Genomic DNA, 18079 nt, shown 5'->3' on the forward strand with positions numbered 1-18079 from the left:
ACATGACTGCCATATACTGGATGTTTTTCCCTTTTCACCCCATTCTTTGTAAACCCTAGAAATGGTTGTGCGTGAAAATCCCAGTAATTTAACAGATTGTGAAATACTTAGACCGGCCCGTCTGGCACCAACAACCATGCCATGCTCAAAATTGCTTAAATCACCTTTCTTTCCCATTCTGACATTCCGTTTGGAGTTCAGGAGATTGTCTTGACCAGGACCACATCCCTAAATGCATTAAAGCAACTGCCATGTGATTGGTTGATTAGATAATTGTATTAATGAGAAATTGAACAGGTGTTCCTAATAATCCTTTAGGTGAGTGTTTATTTATAAATATTCTGCATTATAAATGTTTACAAAGTTTTACCAGTATACTATTCAGCTCCTCTTTAGTATATATCTGTAACATCGGTCTCATATTGGACAATCAGCCAGTTTTTATAATATTGGCATCGTCGATAAAAAATCATATGTTGACAGCTACTAGCGTTCACAAAATTTAAAGTTGAATACTAGCATCTCCCAGCAGATTCAAAATCAACAGATCATGGTGCGGGAACCTCTCAGGAGCGATGTACATATTAAAATATTAAAGATGAAGTCTTTAACACTAATATGAATTGTTAGGCTTGATGATAATGAGTAAAGGCAAGCCCATTTTCTCTAATATGGAAGTACACATCCATAACGATATGCTGTCTTTGGCAATTGAATGTGGAGATTTTACCAAGGGGTTCAATGAAATAGGATCAAAACCGTGGCACTTAATCACTGCACACGTCTTTTAACATTTTAAAATGTAAAAAAAAAAAAAAAAACGTGATATAACAAACATTAGTTTAGGCATACAACACTTCAATTTAAATTGCCCATTAACATTCCTAACACCAATATACTGTATCTGTAATCTATACAGAAAACCAATATTCTTTAAAACCCAGTCATCTGAGCGGCTAATAGAGAATAGATTGGACAGCTAACCTAAGATTAAAAATTAAATAAAATTAACTAGTATCTATCTAAAATTAGCATCCCTATCTATGTCACATATACACAATATGGATCAATTATGATAGATACTATATGAAGTACTTAAATCATGTTCGCTTAAAGGGGTTATATTATGAGATTTTTTTAAAGTTGTTAAATAAGTCTTTGGTGTCCCCAGAGTGCGTATGTGTATTTTTAGCTCAAAATTCAGATAATTTATTTGTAGCATGGTACAATTGCTACTTTGTAGGTCCAAGCAAAAATATGTACCTTTTGGGTGTGTCCTCTTAAATGCAAATGAGCTGATGACATGCAAACACTAATCACAATTATGGTGGTTTGTTGAAATTCAATTGTGCTGTCAATTACTTGATGTCATGATCATACTCTCCACCTCTCCTGTGCTTGAACCGTACTACCGGGTGAAGTGACAGGTTTAGCTGGCCGCAAGCCAGCAAACATTCACTTTTTGGCTATATACAATGACTTTTGACTATGTAATGGCTTAGAAACGTTTTTAGTCTCTGAATACATGGTAAATGCTCTCATTGGCACATGCCGCAAGAAAATAATGAATAAACCACAGAAGAGAGCAAACTGATAATAAAATAACAACAAATACCCACATCGGTTCACTATCCAGTGATTCATAAAGGTTAATTGATTGTCTTTTCTCAGATAACCACACAGTCTCATGGCTGCATCGATTACTTCTTCAAGTACACTGATTGTTCTTCGGTGTACTTTAAACTGTAGTTCCTGAGTAGATCTCCTGTGCTTTATTATCTTCCAGGGTTTTAGATTCACTAATATGAACGCAAAGATCATGGGTTCGACCCCATGCTGATGAAAAATAAATTGACTAAATGCACTGCAAGTCGCTTTGGCTAAAAGCACAAGCCTAAATGCATTTAAGGTGCCGTAGAATGTAAAACTGTATTTACCTAGGCATAGATGAATAATACGTGAGCCTCAAACACAATTGTTTCCTACTTCTTATGTTAACCTTGTGCATGCAAAAGACAGCTGGAAAAAAGTCTCAACATAAAACTGACTGTGAGGTTACAGTTGTAAGCTGTAAGATGTAAGCCCCCAACCTTTATTTTGACACATTAAATTAAGTACAATGTTGTTACAATGCTAAAAACAAAGTTGTGACTGCTGAGTTAGCGCTATATGCTAGTTAAAAGTCACTTTTTGATGTGTTTTTGAAGATGTGATTTTGTTTAAGGTGTGCAATATAACATGTTCATGTTTGGTGTGTGAAAAAACAGTATTTTTCACACAATTTACTTATCCCTTACGCTGCTTTTACTGTCCTAAAAACGGGCTGACGTCTTCCTTGTTCTATGAAGTCCCTCCTTCAGAAATACGTAACGAGTTCTGTTTGTGTAGTTTGTTTAGTGTGTTGTGATTCGACAGTTACAGTTACATTTTGCAGGTCCATACAGAAGAAAAAAACAAACATACCCCTCAGAAACGTCCATTAACAATCTCCAAACAATTGATTATTCCTCAAATTTCGTATCTTTATCTGATACAGGCTCAAACATAAGGTGCCCTATTTTAACGATCTGAAACGCAAGTGCGAAGCGCAAAGCGCAAGTGACTTTGTGGGCGGATCTTGAGCTCTGTTGCTATTTTCCCGGTGGAAGAAATAACTCTTGCGCCAGGCGCAAATCAATAAAGGGTTGGTCTGAAGTAGGTTCATTATTCATAGGTGTGGTTTCAGTGTAACGTCAAATAAACCAATCAGAACGCTATCCAACATTCCCTTTAAACGCAAGGGCGCAAGTTCCATGGCGGTTTGCTATTATAATGACGGATTTACCAGGCGCACGCCAGGAGCGGTTCACAGCCGAGGAGACCGGCGTTCTTGTAAGAGCAGTCAAAGACAGAGAAGTTGTTTTGTATGGGGATAGGAGAAACCCGCCCAAATCAGCGTAGGTTAAACAGGCGTGAGAGGAAATAGCCACAATTGTCTCATCAGCTGGCATCCCCATCGTTGCGCCAAGCGCTACAATGATGACGGGGGAATCCCAAGCTTGCCAGCATAAATCGGGGAGGTGGATCTGCCTATATACAGGACCTGATGCCAGCAGAGGACATCGCTGCGTCCACCCTCATCGCTGAAAGGGTTTGGGGGCTTTGAAATCGGACCCAAGAAACGCAAGCAAGGTCCAACCCCAAAGTACACTTACAAATCAAGTTCATATACATTACGGTTTATTATTAAAATATTTTAATTATTATTTACATAAAATAAACGTAATAAAGCCACACAACAAACTTATGAAAATATTTTAATCGTTATTTGCATGAGAATTTTTTAACACAACCACACAATAAATAAAAACTATCACCACAATGCTCACCATGATTTCCCTTATCTCATGTGTTAATATTTTTTATTGTAACAATTTATGATTTGCAAAAATAACTCTTGCATCTGTGTAAATTAGATAAGCAAAGTGTGTGCGCGTTGTGCACGCTATACATTATCGTCAAGCATGCGCCCTTAAAATAGCATAATGAACAATGCGCAACACGCCACTGACTTTAGACTAGTTTTTTTTTGGTCAGTGGCGCAATTGTTTTTTCAAACTGCAAAATAGCATCAGGGATGGTTTGCGCTGGAACACGCCTCCTTATTTGTGCTGAACCGCCCAGGGAGCGCAAGTTAATTCCCTAGTTTGCCGACGTGCGTCTGTGGAGGGAAATACCCGCTGTGCGCCGGTGCAAAATACGAATGATACATGTGTCACTGACAAAGTCAATTGCGCTGGGTGCAAGATAGGGCCCAAGGTCTGTTTACGCACAGACACACACACACAGGTATTCAAAAGAGCTGCTCTGAGTAACACAGCATCAGAGCCAATCAGAGCAGAGCTCAACATTATTATTCATGACGCTTTCAAATAAGGTAATAATACTAAAGGCAAATCCTAGGGTTGTAAATGGCCTGGTAAAACCATATCTGGATCATTTTTGCACTATAATGTAATAAAGCCGCATACCTTCTATGCAGATATCAGAGAACAATTTAACATATTATTACAATGCATTCTTTAGCACTTTCAATCATCTTTACGCAGCAGTCAAATCTAACACTTAATTTCTGACACTGAATCAGAAACACTTATTAATCAAAGGATTTCTTGCTTGTTTTAGCAGTCTTACAGGGAAGCTAGGTTTGAGATAAGCCAATGTACAAACAGCTAAACAGCATAGACCCGTCTATGTCTAATTAAAGCAAGCGTTTGTATTTGTGGAGTATAAAGGGGACTTGTGACTCATTAAAACAGCCAACCTTTCTGCAGTCATTATGAAAAAACTGCAGCACTGCTTGTAACTTCTCCCTCATCGCCTTTTATATATGTGCGAACAAGGCCGTAGGTGCACCAGAAAATGTAAATTCAACATTATTGCACACCTGAAATTCTGAAAATAGTCTACCGCTTCATCGCGATTTGGCCATCTGAAATTAAGCCGTATGTATCTGCTGTCATTCAACTAATCGGTGCAAAAAGCATCAAAGCTCCTAAACTTGTCAAAGATTTTCTGCAAATGAGCTGAAGAGTTTATTTCTTTTTGTGTCCGTGGCAATGAAATTACCACCATTCGTCATGTTGGCATAAAGCACAGCAAAGACAGAGAGAGAGAGAGAGAAAAGTAAAGAAGCTACAGTATGTGAAATAATCTCAGCAGGATATTTTGTAACGGTCTATAATTTATCTTTTCTCGCCTCTGGTTTTCCGTTCCCTCAGGCCACCTGCCTGCTACATCTCTCAACAGAGCAGCTTTGTAAATAAACATGTCCCCTAGTTCTTCTCAGGGCAACAGTAATCTTACACGTTTACAAACAGCTTCAGAAGTCTCCGGGCTAATAATGAATAGCATTACTGCCATTGCCATTGTATCCCCTTGACCCCATCAAAGCCTCAATGGCGTCCATACTTCTGACTGCTTCACAGAACTGCTTGAGCTGCTATTTCATCTTGACTTAAATCTCTAACATTGATAAAAAAACATTATGTTGTGGTTGAGCTTCATCCTGCTTTCTTTTTGAAACATGAATGGTCAAAGACTCAACAGGGTTTAATTTAATGATAATGAAAGCAGCTTTAAGGGACAGACATACAACCCATTCAACAGCTGATCTCTTTGTCGATCATTCAGTCGAGTAAACATAAAAATTACCTTTTACTGCTTTAGCAAACTGCTTTTGAAAGGTAAAGCTTTATACAACAGTCATTTGAATAGGACAATCTCTTATAGCCTTGTTTTCATTCACACTTCATTAAATGCGGTACTTACGAATGTCTATTGATACTTAAGTAAAAAAACAATGGCATTGAAAACAAAAGAATAAGAAGCGTGATAACTCGCGAGGCAGAATACAAGGCAGATTTGAACCATTTCTGTTTCTGTAAGGCTTTGCTTTTGCATCAACTAGTTACTACAATTCACTATACAGTACTATTGTATATGCAGCTTTTTGAATGCTGAGAGAAATGTGGTTGGCATGACTGCATTTCAAAGAGTAGTATACTCCTTTTGGGATCGTATCAGAAGGCAATGCTCATTTGCTGAACGCAAGGTTTAGGATGGGGTGTAGAAGTGTGTAGGAAGGAGTTAAAGTATGCTGGTGCAGTGCCAGTGATAGTTCGGTAAGTAAGCAGTAGTGACTTGATACAGGCTTTAATCGGTAGCCAGTAAAAAGAGATGAAGAGCGTCGTCACAGGAGCTCTTTTGGGCACCTAGTATATGAGCCGAGCTGCTGAGTTCTGAACCAATTGGAGTGGCTTGATTGCCCGTGCAGGAGGACCAGCAAGGAGATTATAAGGGCCTGGATCAGAAGTTTTGCACTGTTCTTTGTGATATTGTATAGCACAAATCTGATTGAGCTCATTGTCTTTGCAATGTGGCCAGTGAAGGACAGCAGGTCATCAAGGTTTCTGTCGGTTCGGGGTGATCTAATTGGTGGAATGGCCAAGTTGAATAGAGAAGTCATGCTGAATCTTGGGTTGTGCTGGAAAAATACAAACAGCTGGTGCTTCTTCATCCAAGCTGAGATGTCTTCTAGACAGGCTGTAATGTATGTGGCTACAGTGGGGTCATCGGTGTGAAATGAGAAGTAGATCTGGGTGTCATCAGCATAACAGTGGTAGAAGAAGCTATGTGCATGAATGATAGGTCCTAAGGATGTTGTGTAAATGGAGTGAAAAAATAAGTGGTCCAAGCACTGATCCATGAGGGACCCCAGTGACCAACTGATGAGCTGTCGACAAGGCACTCATCCATGACACCCTGAAGGATCTATTGTTGAGGTAGGATTTAAACCATAGGAGAGGAGTACCTGTGATCACTAGCAATGTTAGGCTGGTTAACAGGTTCTGATGGTTAACTGTATCAAAGGCTGCAAAGAAGTCTAGCAGAATCAAGAATCAAGCGACTCTGCTCGTCATAGTGCCTTCGTGAACGATAGCCGTGCCATCTGGGTGGACTGATTGCTTTTAAACATGACTGCTTGTCATCAAGTAGGTAGTTCTGAGATACAAATTATACAATACCTGGTTAAAAAATGGCCCATACATGTGTTTTCTCAATGTACAGGATGAGTCAGACATTAATATTTTACTAAAACACCTTTTTTACTACAACATCTAATGTTTACTTAATTGATAACAAACAAAACCAAAAAAATATTTACAAAAAATTACCGCACACAAGACATTAACTAGGGATGCACCGCTCATTTAAAACAGCAGGACAGGTTTATATCCTGGCAATCAAAAGGATGGAAAAATGCATCAAAACACTGAATTGGGTTACAAAAATAACAAAATTGCAGATTGTACGCTCTGCACTTGATTTCACAACTTTAAAACAAGGTGTAAAAAGCAAAACTATCAGTAACTATCACTCCAGTGAAATGAAATAATTTAGACACGCACGCACGGACGAACGCACGCACGCACGCACACTTCAGTATAAATATGGGTCTTCTGAAAAACTGCTTTAAACAGCAAAAACATATTATCTAAAGCAATGACTGTGTGAAGCATCCAAATTAGTTTCATTATCAACACATAAAATAATTATTCTTTTAATAAAATAACCTGTTGAGTGACCATTACCATAGGCTGGGATGAGATATAGAAAGAAAAAGCAAGAATCAGAAAATTAAATAGGAAGACTTACATTTAATTTTTTTCAGAAATTGCTCCATATTCCAAAATATATATCTTTACACGTCCTCGGATAATGGCTGCATATGCAGGCAACTATAAACAAAACCAAAGTAGATTTTTTACACTCTCATGCTGGGTATAAATGACTTAATGCTGGGTTAAGTGATACCCAACCATGGGTTGAAATAACACAGTAGTTCGGTTGAAACAACCAAGCACTGGGCGATCTTTAACACAGTGGTGTGTTCTGTCCAATATTTAGCCAGCATGGGTTAAAAACAAACCCAGCATTTTCTAGACTGCAGGAACTGTTTAAAGATCCTATCTTCGATGTAGCTGTTTTTTCTTGTTTATGACAGGACTGTGGCAGTCCCATGAGTTGTGTGTGGAAGCACATGGCCATTCTTTTTTGTGTGTGTGTGTGTGTGTGCCATGTGCTCTCGTGTCTAGACCCCGCCCCATCTCATTATTGCACTGGGTTCTGTCTTACCGTTCCTGACAGCTCTAGTATTGTATTTTATACTTTTAAGTCACAACTCCCTTTTCAACATGACTTTCATTACATATTAACATTTGTATAAAACCATACTAACTTAAAAAGCTCATTGATTTTAGAATTACAGAGTATTTTTATCTTGTCATGCTATAGTTGTCCTTATGAGAGCTCATGAAAGTGTCAAGTCTAGTCCTGTGCTAGCAACTTCATTATCGATTGAGACAAAATAATGAGTCTGTGCCTGTAAAGAAATAATTAAAAAGCCAGAGAACTGATTAGCAATGAATAAATATAGCCTCTTCAGGAAGTGTGTCAGTGAAACCCTGTATAATAGGCTGTTTCTAGGCAACACAATGCTGTGTCCCTTAACAATGAGCACTGCCGGGTCATAGTTCTGATCAGATTTTTTTACCTGTAAGTTCCTAGCATCTGATTTGATCAGATGATTTTAAAGGCAATCAGCACAGGTGTATGTCCATATAATGTTTATTTAATGCAAGCACAAACAACAGATCCATCCTTAACAGAAGTAACCCACAAGACTCATGGCTGACATCATGTTGGGTGTTGTTGATATTGACTGTAATTTTGAAAGTTGGTTTAATGAGAACAATATTGGAGATGCACTGATTTCACATACAAACACACATTTTCATTTAATGTCATCATATGCATACTTGTAAGATTAAATTTAGTCTCAGAAAGACATAAAATATAAAAATTTGATGTGTTGCCATGGCAACTTCGTTTAACTCTTTCCCTGCCATTGACAAGCTATCTTGTCAATTAAGCGAAAAATCTTTCCCATCAAAGACAAGTTTTTACGGCAATCCAAAAGCAGATCCAAAAGCAGTAAATACTCTCTTTGTTTTGATCTTTATTCTGAATCTGATCTCTAACAAAAGTCCTTTACAAAAATGCAATTATTTTAGCTTTTTGCTCAAAATTTGAAGAAACCAAACCTAACAAAAGAAATATTTTTTTTATTTGAAAGCAGAGGGTCTGTTCTTTCATTTAAAATATTGTTTGGTTATATATTTAAAGAAGAACATTTTCTGGAAAACATTCAACTTTAGTAAAAGTCAAAAAATGCTGGTGCTGGCTTGCAACTTTTTGAACTTTTTGAAAATGCTGGCGGGAAAAGAGTTATCACAATTTAATCTTTTCACAATTTCAAATTGGACATGTCTCTATACTACATTCGAAGCACCTTGGGTAAATATAGTCTGTTTTAAAGTTACAGTAGCTACATCAATGTGATCAGACACCATGACTAAACAGCTCAAGTCACTCAATGCATGCAGAAAATATGAGACACTTCCTGTTTTTCTGATTTTGGCAAAAAAGTCTTGCCTGGCCATGCCAACACTGCTCAAGATATTAAAGATCTCTCCGCAAGATCTTAACTGTCTTGGGATCATCTAATACAGTTATTGTTACTGTATAGTTATCTTTATAGTCACTCTTGGTATAAAAATACCTTAAAGGGCATCTATTGTCAGATTCATGTTTTAAAATTTCCTTTGGTGTGTAAGTGTGTATTAGTACAGACATCGTCTCAAAGTAAATCTCTTTTCAACAACAAAAACACGGATTGCAGGCAACAGTTTAATCCTGGGATTGGTGATGTAGACAAGACCGACATTATTATAATTCCTTCCGCTTGGACTCACAGCCTGTAAATTAACTCCTGTCAGCATTGCATTGTGAGCGAATCTTTCAAACATGGTAAGGAGCGTCCCATTTCCGGCTGATGTCAGAGGTATACTCAGGCCAATCACAACGACGTACAGATTAGCTGGCCAATCAGGGACACAGAGCTTTTCAAATCCGTGCTTTTCGGAAAGAGAGTGAAATCTGTAACTACAAAAATATATGGTATGTGGAATAAAAATGTGTTTTTCTAACCATAAACCATGCGGACACCAAATACACAAAATAACGCTGTTTTTAGAAATAAAATATGTGCTCTTTAAGGCTTGTCCTGGTTTATGTGAATACATTTTTATTTTTTATGGATTTAAGGTAAGGTGTTAAAAGATAATATTTGTTTCTCCTACATAAAAAACAAGTTTATTTATGAACTGTGTCATTTGCGCAGCTGACAGGGAAAACTCAACAGAAGATGATGCTAAATTTTAGCAGTGTAACTTGACCTTAAGAGTAACACGTAACTCTAGTCCATAGAGTAAATTCTTTGCATTAATTTGGCAGTCTCCTAAACCACCACAGTTATAGGTTTCAAGCCAATCTGCCCTTGCAAATTTGTCTTTTCCTACCGTCATCCTGGCAGAACAGTCTAGCACACAGTGGCGGAGGCTACTGTACCTGGAATGGGTACCAGTCGCATGAAAGGCTGCACAAGTCAGTCTGATCTAAGTTGCAAAAATTCCAAATAAAATCACAGTCACATCGCATACACACAGCTCTCTCTGAACGATGATCCATAAAAACACAAGGTTACATTAGAGTCTGATGGTTTTTGAAACACAACATTAATACTTTTTCGTTTTAGCACTCCTTTGAAGGCATCTCGCTGGGACTAGGCAATTTTTAGCCTGAGGCGAGTGTAAATGACAGCTGCAAAAATATCACGCAGAGTAAAACAAGCTAGCGCCTTTTCCTATTTATTTCTCATCCATTTCAAAGGTTTCGAAACACCCCGGCCATAGCCCCGGACATTGTTTTGTCTGCTGCATTGGGACTAGTGCCCTACATAACATGCTACTAAATTATGAGGCAGAGAAAATGTGTAGTGCTCTAGAGGGCAGACCTTTAGCAGGTGTGTGTGTTGGTTGGTTTTAACAATACAGGCCTGATAAAATGAGAAGGGCTTGAATGTGATTGACTGTTAGAACTTGCAGAAGAGTTGGTGAAGCTTCACACAGATGATGATGATCTGGGCCATTTGCCAAGTGCTCTTTATTTCGTCAACAGCATCAATTTCAACAAGTGTTTTGATATAACACAGTGGGGTTTTTCTATTTATTACACGGCTCTCTGGAGTGTCCGATTCTGATTGGACATTCAAAGGTTTGTTATTCCCAGCCTGAACAACCGCCTCAAACTAATAACACAGCCTCATCTGGGTACTGTGAAACATTTTGACAGGTGCAGTTTAATACTTTTTAAAAAGTTAAATATACAATGCATAATTTATAAAATATAGGAGATTTTATTCACAAATAATTAAACCAAAAAATAGGTTTTCCTCGCAAAAGGTTTGCATTTCTGACAGGTGAGCTTATAAAATATATCAAGAAGTGAATCACTGATTGCAATTTTCTTGGCCGATTCCGATTTCCGTTTTTTCTGTAGGTGTGACCTGCCGATACTGATTTTTGCAGATTTCGACATGATCTTGTTTCATTTAATCAGATCTCCAAATAAAGTGCTCTCAAACTCCTTCAGGTTTACGAACATTATATCAGATGTCCAAATATCAGTTAGAAGCATAGTTTAGTTAGTATGACGTGTACACTTAGATTGATCATACTTTTGTACAAAATATTCAAGAATCATACAGTGCATTCTATATCTGTCATTCTAAATATATACAAAGTTCATTTAGGGTGTTTTCACATATAGTTCATTTTAAAAGAACCAAACCCAGTTCACTTAAAGTGAACCAGAAAAGGGACTAGCCGAATGTGACCTCAATCCTTTTGGTGTTCACAATATAGTGGACTCAAAAGAGGACCCAGTTCTTTTTTTGGTCCTCTTCAGAACTGAAGTGATCTCAGGCCCTTTCTTGTTTACATCACAACTTCATAAGAACTTAGACCCCAGCTTTCTGTGCAGCAGTTTATTTTGATACAATGTCAAAACCACACGGGAAACGGACCGGGACCTCATTGATTTCACATATCAAAAAGAAATCGAACCACAAAAGAACCCAAAAGCGAACCGTACTCAGACCACCTCCAGAAGTGGTCTGAGTTCGGTTCGCTTTTGGGTCCTTTTAGGGGGGTCTGAGATCACTTGGTTTGTGACCCTGAACTGATCTGAGAGCGTTTGGAGGGCTCAAACGAACTAGGTGTGAAAACACCCTTAATGTCTTTTAGATTGTAAACCAAATTAAAGTGCTGATTTTGAAAACCGTGCATGTGTGCAGAGCTATGAGCTTTGAGACCCTGTGGAATCCCTGGGATGAGTGACATAGAAGGAAACTTGCGAATAAATGAAATATCTTGAAATGAAACAACAGAAAACTAAACACGATAACAAAAGTAGTCTTTAAATGCAATGTATGTTACAGCAATAATCTGACATTAAATTGATCTGTACAGATTAATTAGTACCCCACGTCCCAAGTGACATCATCAACTATGTTGTTGAACCAACATGGTTCAAACGACGGATGTGTGACAAAGTTACTATGTTTTTAGAAAACAGCTGTGACAAGATAGATCGCTTCTCCAACTATGCATTGTACTATGTTGGCTCAGCAACGAGTTATGTTGTTGTTCGGGAAACGCACCCCTGACTCTGAGCACACGGGAGTCCTGCTGCACACGGGCAGGTGAACTGGTGGAATAATATAAAAGTATAATTTGCGGACGCGGGGCAGGAATCAATTTGGCCCAAGTGGACTGCATCGGGAAAAGGACAACAAGCCTGCAATCAAACAAGGATTATATGAAGTATTGTGCAACATGTTGACACAAAGCCCAATATTATGGCTGACAAACGCAAATGTACTGGTACTTTCCTTATAATTTTTTTCTAAACAGTTCTAAGACATAACCCAAACCAAGCTAAACAGCAATGCAGACATAAACTTTAATGTAAATTCAATTGATAGTAGGCTATTAATAAATCACTAAAAAACAATAAGACCTAATGTTTTTAATTAAAGAATGAACTACAATCCCATTAAAGTCCCCATAAAATTAAAATAATTTATTTTCAAGTATATGTTAGGTGTAAAGCAATACTCCAGCCAAATGTCAAAATTACCCCATGAATTACTCACCCTCAAGCCACCCGAGATACATATGACCATCTTTTTTCATCTCCTTCGGTAGAAAACAGGGACCAGGGAAAAACTTCTGATTTTGAAGCCCAAAAAATCTATCTATCCTTCACAGAAGTAATCCACACGGCTCCAGTGGGTTAATTAAGGACTTCTGAGGTTAATCAATTTGATTTTGTAAGAAAAATATCCATATTTGAAATGTTATGACTGAGTATGAGGTGAGCAAATCATGGAGTAATTATGATATTTGGCTGGAGTATCCATTATGGTATACAGTATATAAAGTGATATGGTCTAAAAGGCTGACAAAATTTGTTTTCAGAAGATGTAAGTGATCAAAAACACCAAAAAATCTAGAATTTTTATGACGTCATTCTACACTTCAACTTCACATTAAATTCCCTCCCCAATTAAATGCTCTCTAGATGCTTAAGCATCCCACCTCATACATTGTAAAAGACGCATAACCTCTGCCAAACACTTGTTAATGTTAATACATTTACTAGTCGCTACATTATACAGTATGGGGAATAGCACAAAGTGCATTGTGTCAGGGTGTATAAAATTTGATTTCAAGTCAGTGTCACGAGAGCTGCTATACACACACACACACACATATCCCTTTTCCGCTGGGGCTGGCTCGGGTGCTGGAACTCAATCTTGAACAGTGCTGCACTTTACCAAACAAAAAGTCTTGGCTCCATGCCTTGACCCTAGTTCAGAATCAACCCTAAAATCTTGCTGGTCACGAACCAGCAAACCTGTGATGTCAATATGCAAAGTTTTCAAAACATGCAGTTTGTAAGGTGCTATTTTAAATGCAACGCAGTTCATAAAAATAACTACTGTTTTTAAATGCATTATTACTTATTGTCACAAACACCTGACATTGTTGCATAACTACCACAATAAAAATATACTGTTTAAAATGCAGAGAAATATCAACATATCAATGAAGCACAGCCATCTGATGCTGTTTTACCACGGTACAAATATGATGAAGAATCATGAGTGAATCATAAATGAATTTTTTTTTTTATAATTTATTAACCTGGAGCTCAAAGTTGGTCTTGAAATTATTTTTATATCTTTCTAGAGAAAACGAATGGGATTTTAACTTTCAAGACCTGACAGTTTATTCAACACCTTTTCAGAACGTTCATGTCACTCCAATGGTATAGGAGTACAGACATACATCTCTATACACCTGTAGATATGACACAAAGACACTGAGTTTTGGTGATTCACATCCGTGACGCAACAGCAGTGCTATACAAGGAACAAAAAATTTTCAGTGAATCATCCTGCCACCTCCGCAGCATAAATACCACCTGTTTCAGAGTGCAGAGGGTCGCAAACCACAGAAAATCAGACAACTATCCTCATTAAGATGCAAACTCCCACAGTCTTGCAGCTAATTCTAAACCCTATACTTACACACAACATCCAGTGCTATTAGCGTTATTTAAGACTAAAGACAAGACTGTTAGGAGAAAATCACAAACTGTCCTAAAGAGCAAATTTGGAGAAATCCTATCACAAATCTACTCAGGCTGTCAGGATAAATTATTAATCTAAAATGTAGCTTTCAATAAAAGTTAACTGCATGCAATGGATAAATTAAAATACACGAAAGGAAGTAAGAAACACTACCATAAAATAATCATTTCAACTCAAGTTAATATTTCCACCCAAAGTAAACTGGCCAGAGCATTACGAGATTACAACATTAAGAATTTATACCAATCCGAGATCACAGGGCATTCAGAAAAGCAGCGCATATCAAGTTTAGGAAACGGAGATCATCTGAAATAGCTGTGATCACAGAAAGTGTCTGCTCGAATGAGTCGATCAAATCAAGAGTGAAGACAATCGCCTCCTCACATGATGGCCGTGTCCTCATTGTCCCCCCTCATCTTTCACATCAATCCACGTCTGACTAAACGGTGTCGAATGGATTTCAGAGTGACCACTTAATGGATAATAAAGGGAATATAGCCTTACACATTAAGCCAAGTCATGGACTATAATTCAAGGGGTCCTCTGAGCGTATTATGTGATTATTGGCCTATAATTGAGAAACAGTTTCTAATAAGATTGTTTCATTCCTATTACCAATCGTAGCCATCATGAAGGCATTCTCAACGATGCTAGTCCGGTCAGTGATACAGCTCAACAGACTCCTCCTTCCCTAAAGTGATACAAACTGACTTTCACTACCAAGTGAAAGTCTTAGTTGTAGTAATCAGGGTTTTTTAACTGCAAAGTTTGACTGAAAATATATTAATAGAACATTGCTTTCAAACAGATCTGTATCTGGAGGCTTTATATAAAAGCTAACTATTTCAAGCTTAAAAAATAAAATCATATTCGTTTAGGCCACTTGACACAGTGGACTGACTCAAATCTAATAAATCTCATATGCACCCACCTCCGCAGTCTCTCTTTCCGTCTGTTATTCAAGATATAGCTTTTTGTTCTCAGATTATATCAAAAACCTTTATTAAATGTATTTCAAAGGAAATCATCTTTGTAATTCAAATTTGGAGTCGGACATTCCAAATTCAGCTTTCTTTCACACATACATCTACCAGATTTAAAAGTATTCAAAAGCATATTAAAACATTTCTTTTGTGAAAAAATTTGATTTCTGATTCTAACTTTAGAGTACAGAGATCTATTTTTATAGACTGGGTTTACATTGCCTTTTGATTTAAAGTCATTAAGACTGATCCTATATTCAGCCATCTTAAACACTTGATCAACAGAAGAATCCCAGCATGTTTATTATAACCATGATCAAAGACAATTAAATAATCATTTGTGAATCAAATGAAACATTTTGCCATTTGTATTGTCTATAGTTAGCACAACACCTCAGTATCTGAATGTCTATATCTTTCAACTACAGTTCTAAGAGGAATCAAGTCAATGTTTACCTACTGTATAGACGTTGTTGAACCAAAGTGCTGCACAAATATTTGGTCGAAAATATTCAACATAAATATACAAATAAAGAAAGAACAGGTAAGAATAATTTCAACACCTGTTCACATTTTCATCACACTTCATTTACAGTAAAAATCTTCTGCATTTGCACAAATATATGTCCTGTAATATGTCAGAGAAGCGAATGATCTTTAAAACAGCTGATTTGTTGCACATTCATTCCATATAAAATAATGAACTGTAGTAGTATATACTTTACCATTACTAGTAAACTCCTAGATAAGGTAGTGTTTAAATATGACCATAGTAAATATAAAGTATACTACAGTATTTAGTAGTTTATCATTGTAGTATACGTTAGCAAAGTGTAAAAAATGTACTGTAGTAAATACTAAAATACAGGTATATCCTCATAGATTAGTATAGGCTGTACAGTACGGTAACATTGATGCATATTGCTACCTGTGGTCTTTGTTTTACATACACCCTTCATGTACACCAAATGAAATGATGTATAAATTAAGTGCACAGCTTTTTGACAAGAAAATGTTGAAACAAACGCTTCTGTGAAACATTATTTCGGTGTCGCGAGGAATAAACAGATAGCGGCACATAAGGCGTGTATGCGAGTAAAGCACTGTCGTTTGCCACACAAAAGCAATTATACGGTACTTTTCTTAACAGCACCCTTACCTTAATCAGCTCTGTATCGGTCACAATTCATGAACACAGCGTTGTGAAGTAAATCCTTAAACGATGCTGGATTACAGAAAGAGGTGCACTGAAGGGATGTGGTCTGATATGGTACTGAAGTCCGTCTGACAGCGAGCTCTCTTACCGCAGCCAAGCGACGTGTATGTTCAGTAATGCAGGAACACAGAGAAAACACGATCTGGATCTAAGCAATTGCACTGCATTGAGTCGATTTTTTGAGTGCTAATTTATTGATAGGCTACTGATTTTTGTAAACATATCATTGTACCTTTAGACTGCTTAAGATTGTCTCACAAAATGCTAAATGCTCCCGTGGGTGTTGTTGCTTTGGATAAAAACCTTTGCTAAATGAATAGTAAATGTAAATGGTGTGCTATCTAAATTATGCCAGTTTCTCATTATTTGGTAACATAGAAGTATCACATTTTGTCATATTTAAACATTTCTTTCTCGTTCGTATATGCAATTGTGTTTGCTTGATTTGAATGGAAGCTAATCCCAGTTGTTATACCTACGTGGAAAATGTACCAGGCTAATACTAGATACACAATAAGCTTAACTAACAAAACCATTAGCTGTCCTTTGTGTAGGTTTCAAAATATACACTAGTCCTGTCAATGGAAAATTTATAATTTGTTTTGAAATGTTTTTGTGATCTAAAGTAGCCTAAACAACATAAAAAGTGCACAACTCCATCACCCACCAACAGGATTGGGTTATTCTGGTTGTCATTCTGTCAGACTCCATGCCAGGGTTTAGTTTCTCCCAGCTGGAAACGCTCCATCACAGACCATCATGATTTTACGTAGGAAATGCGCTAACTTTGATTCCTAAAAGCAAACGGATGTCCTTAACACATAGATTTTTATCTTTTAGGTTATTTTAAAAGATTAATGTCCTGAATTATGTTACATACAGATCAGATTTCAATAAAATAATAATAATAATAAATCCCAAATCCTAAAACAAATGAAATGCAAATGAAATGCACATGAAATTAAATGTAACAAACTAAGGGGTGGTTTCCCGGACAGGGATTACTATTAGCTTAAGCCAGGACTAGACCTTTTAGTTTAATTATGAAATATAACTAGTTATAAAAAACATGCCTTACTAAAAACATTACTTGTGTGCATTTTGAGGCAAAACAAAGTGCACTGATGTATTTTAAGATATGTCAATGCAAGTTATTTTCAGTTTGGACAGCTCTTACATTTATTTTAGTCTAGGACTAGTCTAATCCCTGTCTGGGAAACCACACCTATGGGTTTAAAGGAACACGCCCACATTTTGGGAATGTAGCTTATTCACAGTATCCCCCAAAGTTAGATAAGTCCATACATACCCTCTTCATCTCCATGCGTGCTGTTACTCTGTCTGACGCACCCACCGCTAGCTTAGCTTAGCACAAAGACCGGAAGTGAATGGCTCCAGCTATAACACAGCTCCCAATAAGTGACAAAATAACACAAACATTTTCCTATTTATGTGTTGTGATTTGTATAGTCACACCGTGTACAAATAACAAGATCATATGAGACACAGCCATCTATTACAGTATACATACTGGGAACTATATTCTCAGAAGGTGAATCACTCCACCCAAGTAGCAGTGCTTCATCTTCTGAGAATATAGTTCCCAGTATTTATACGGTCAAAAGATAGCTGTGTCTCATATCACCTTGTTATTTGTACACGCTGTGACTATACAAATCACAACACATAAATAGGAAAATGTTCGCATTATTTTGTCAC

At 37.2% G+C, this 18079-nt stretch overlaps 1 protein-coding gene across 6 annotated transcripts in view; it reads right to left on the reverse strand.

The window, feature by feature from the left end:
* The window catches only part of dlgap1a (discs, large (Drosophila) homolog-associated protein 1a), a 124565-nt gene extending 108100 nt beyond the window's left edge, over window positions 1-16465 (reverse strand). For 5 of the 6 annotated variants that reach the window (XM_055202060.2, XM_055202061.2, XM_055202059.2 and 2 more), the window contains exon 1: window positions 16304-16465. The gene's annotated coding sequence lies outside the window, so the exon portion shown is untranslated. The remainder of the gene's footprint in view (window positions 1-16303) is intronic. The other variant, XM_055202058.2, reaches the window with a different exon arrangement.
* Window positions 16466-18079: the final 1614 nt, after the last annotated feature.

The sequence above is a fragment of the Misgurnus anguillicaudatus genome, chromosome 2 (genome assembly GCF_027580225.2).
Source record: "Misgurnus anguillicaudatus chromosome 2, ASM2758022v2, whole genome shotgun sequence".
Taxonomy (NCBI): Eukaryota; Metazoa; Chordata; class Actinopteri; order Cypriniformes; family Cobitidae; genus Misgurnus; species Misgurnus anguillicaudatus.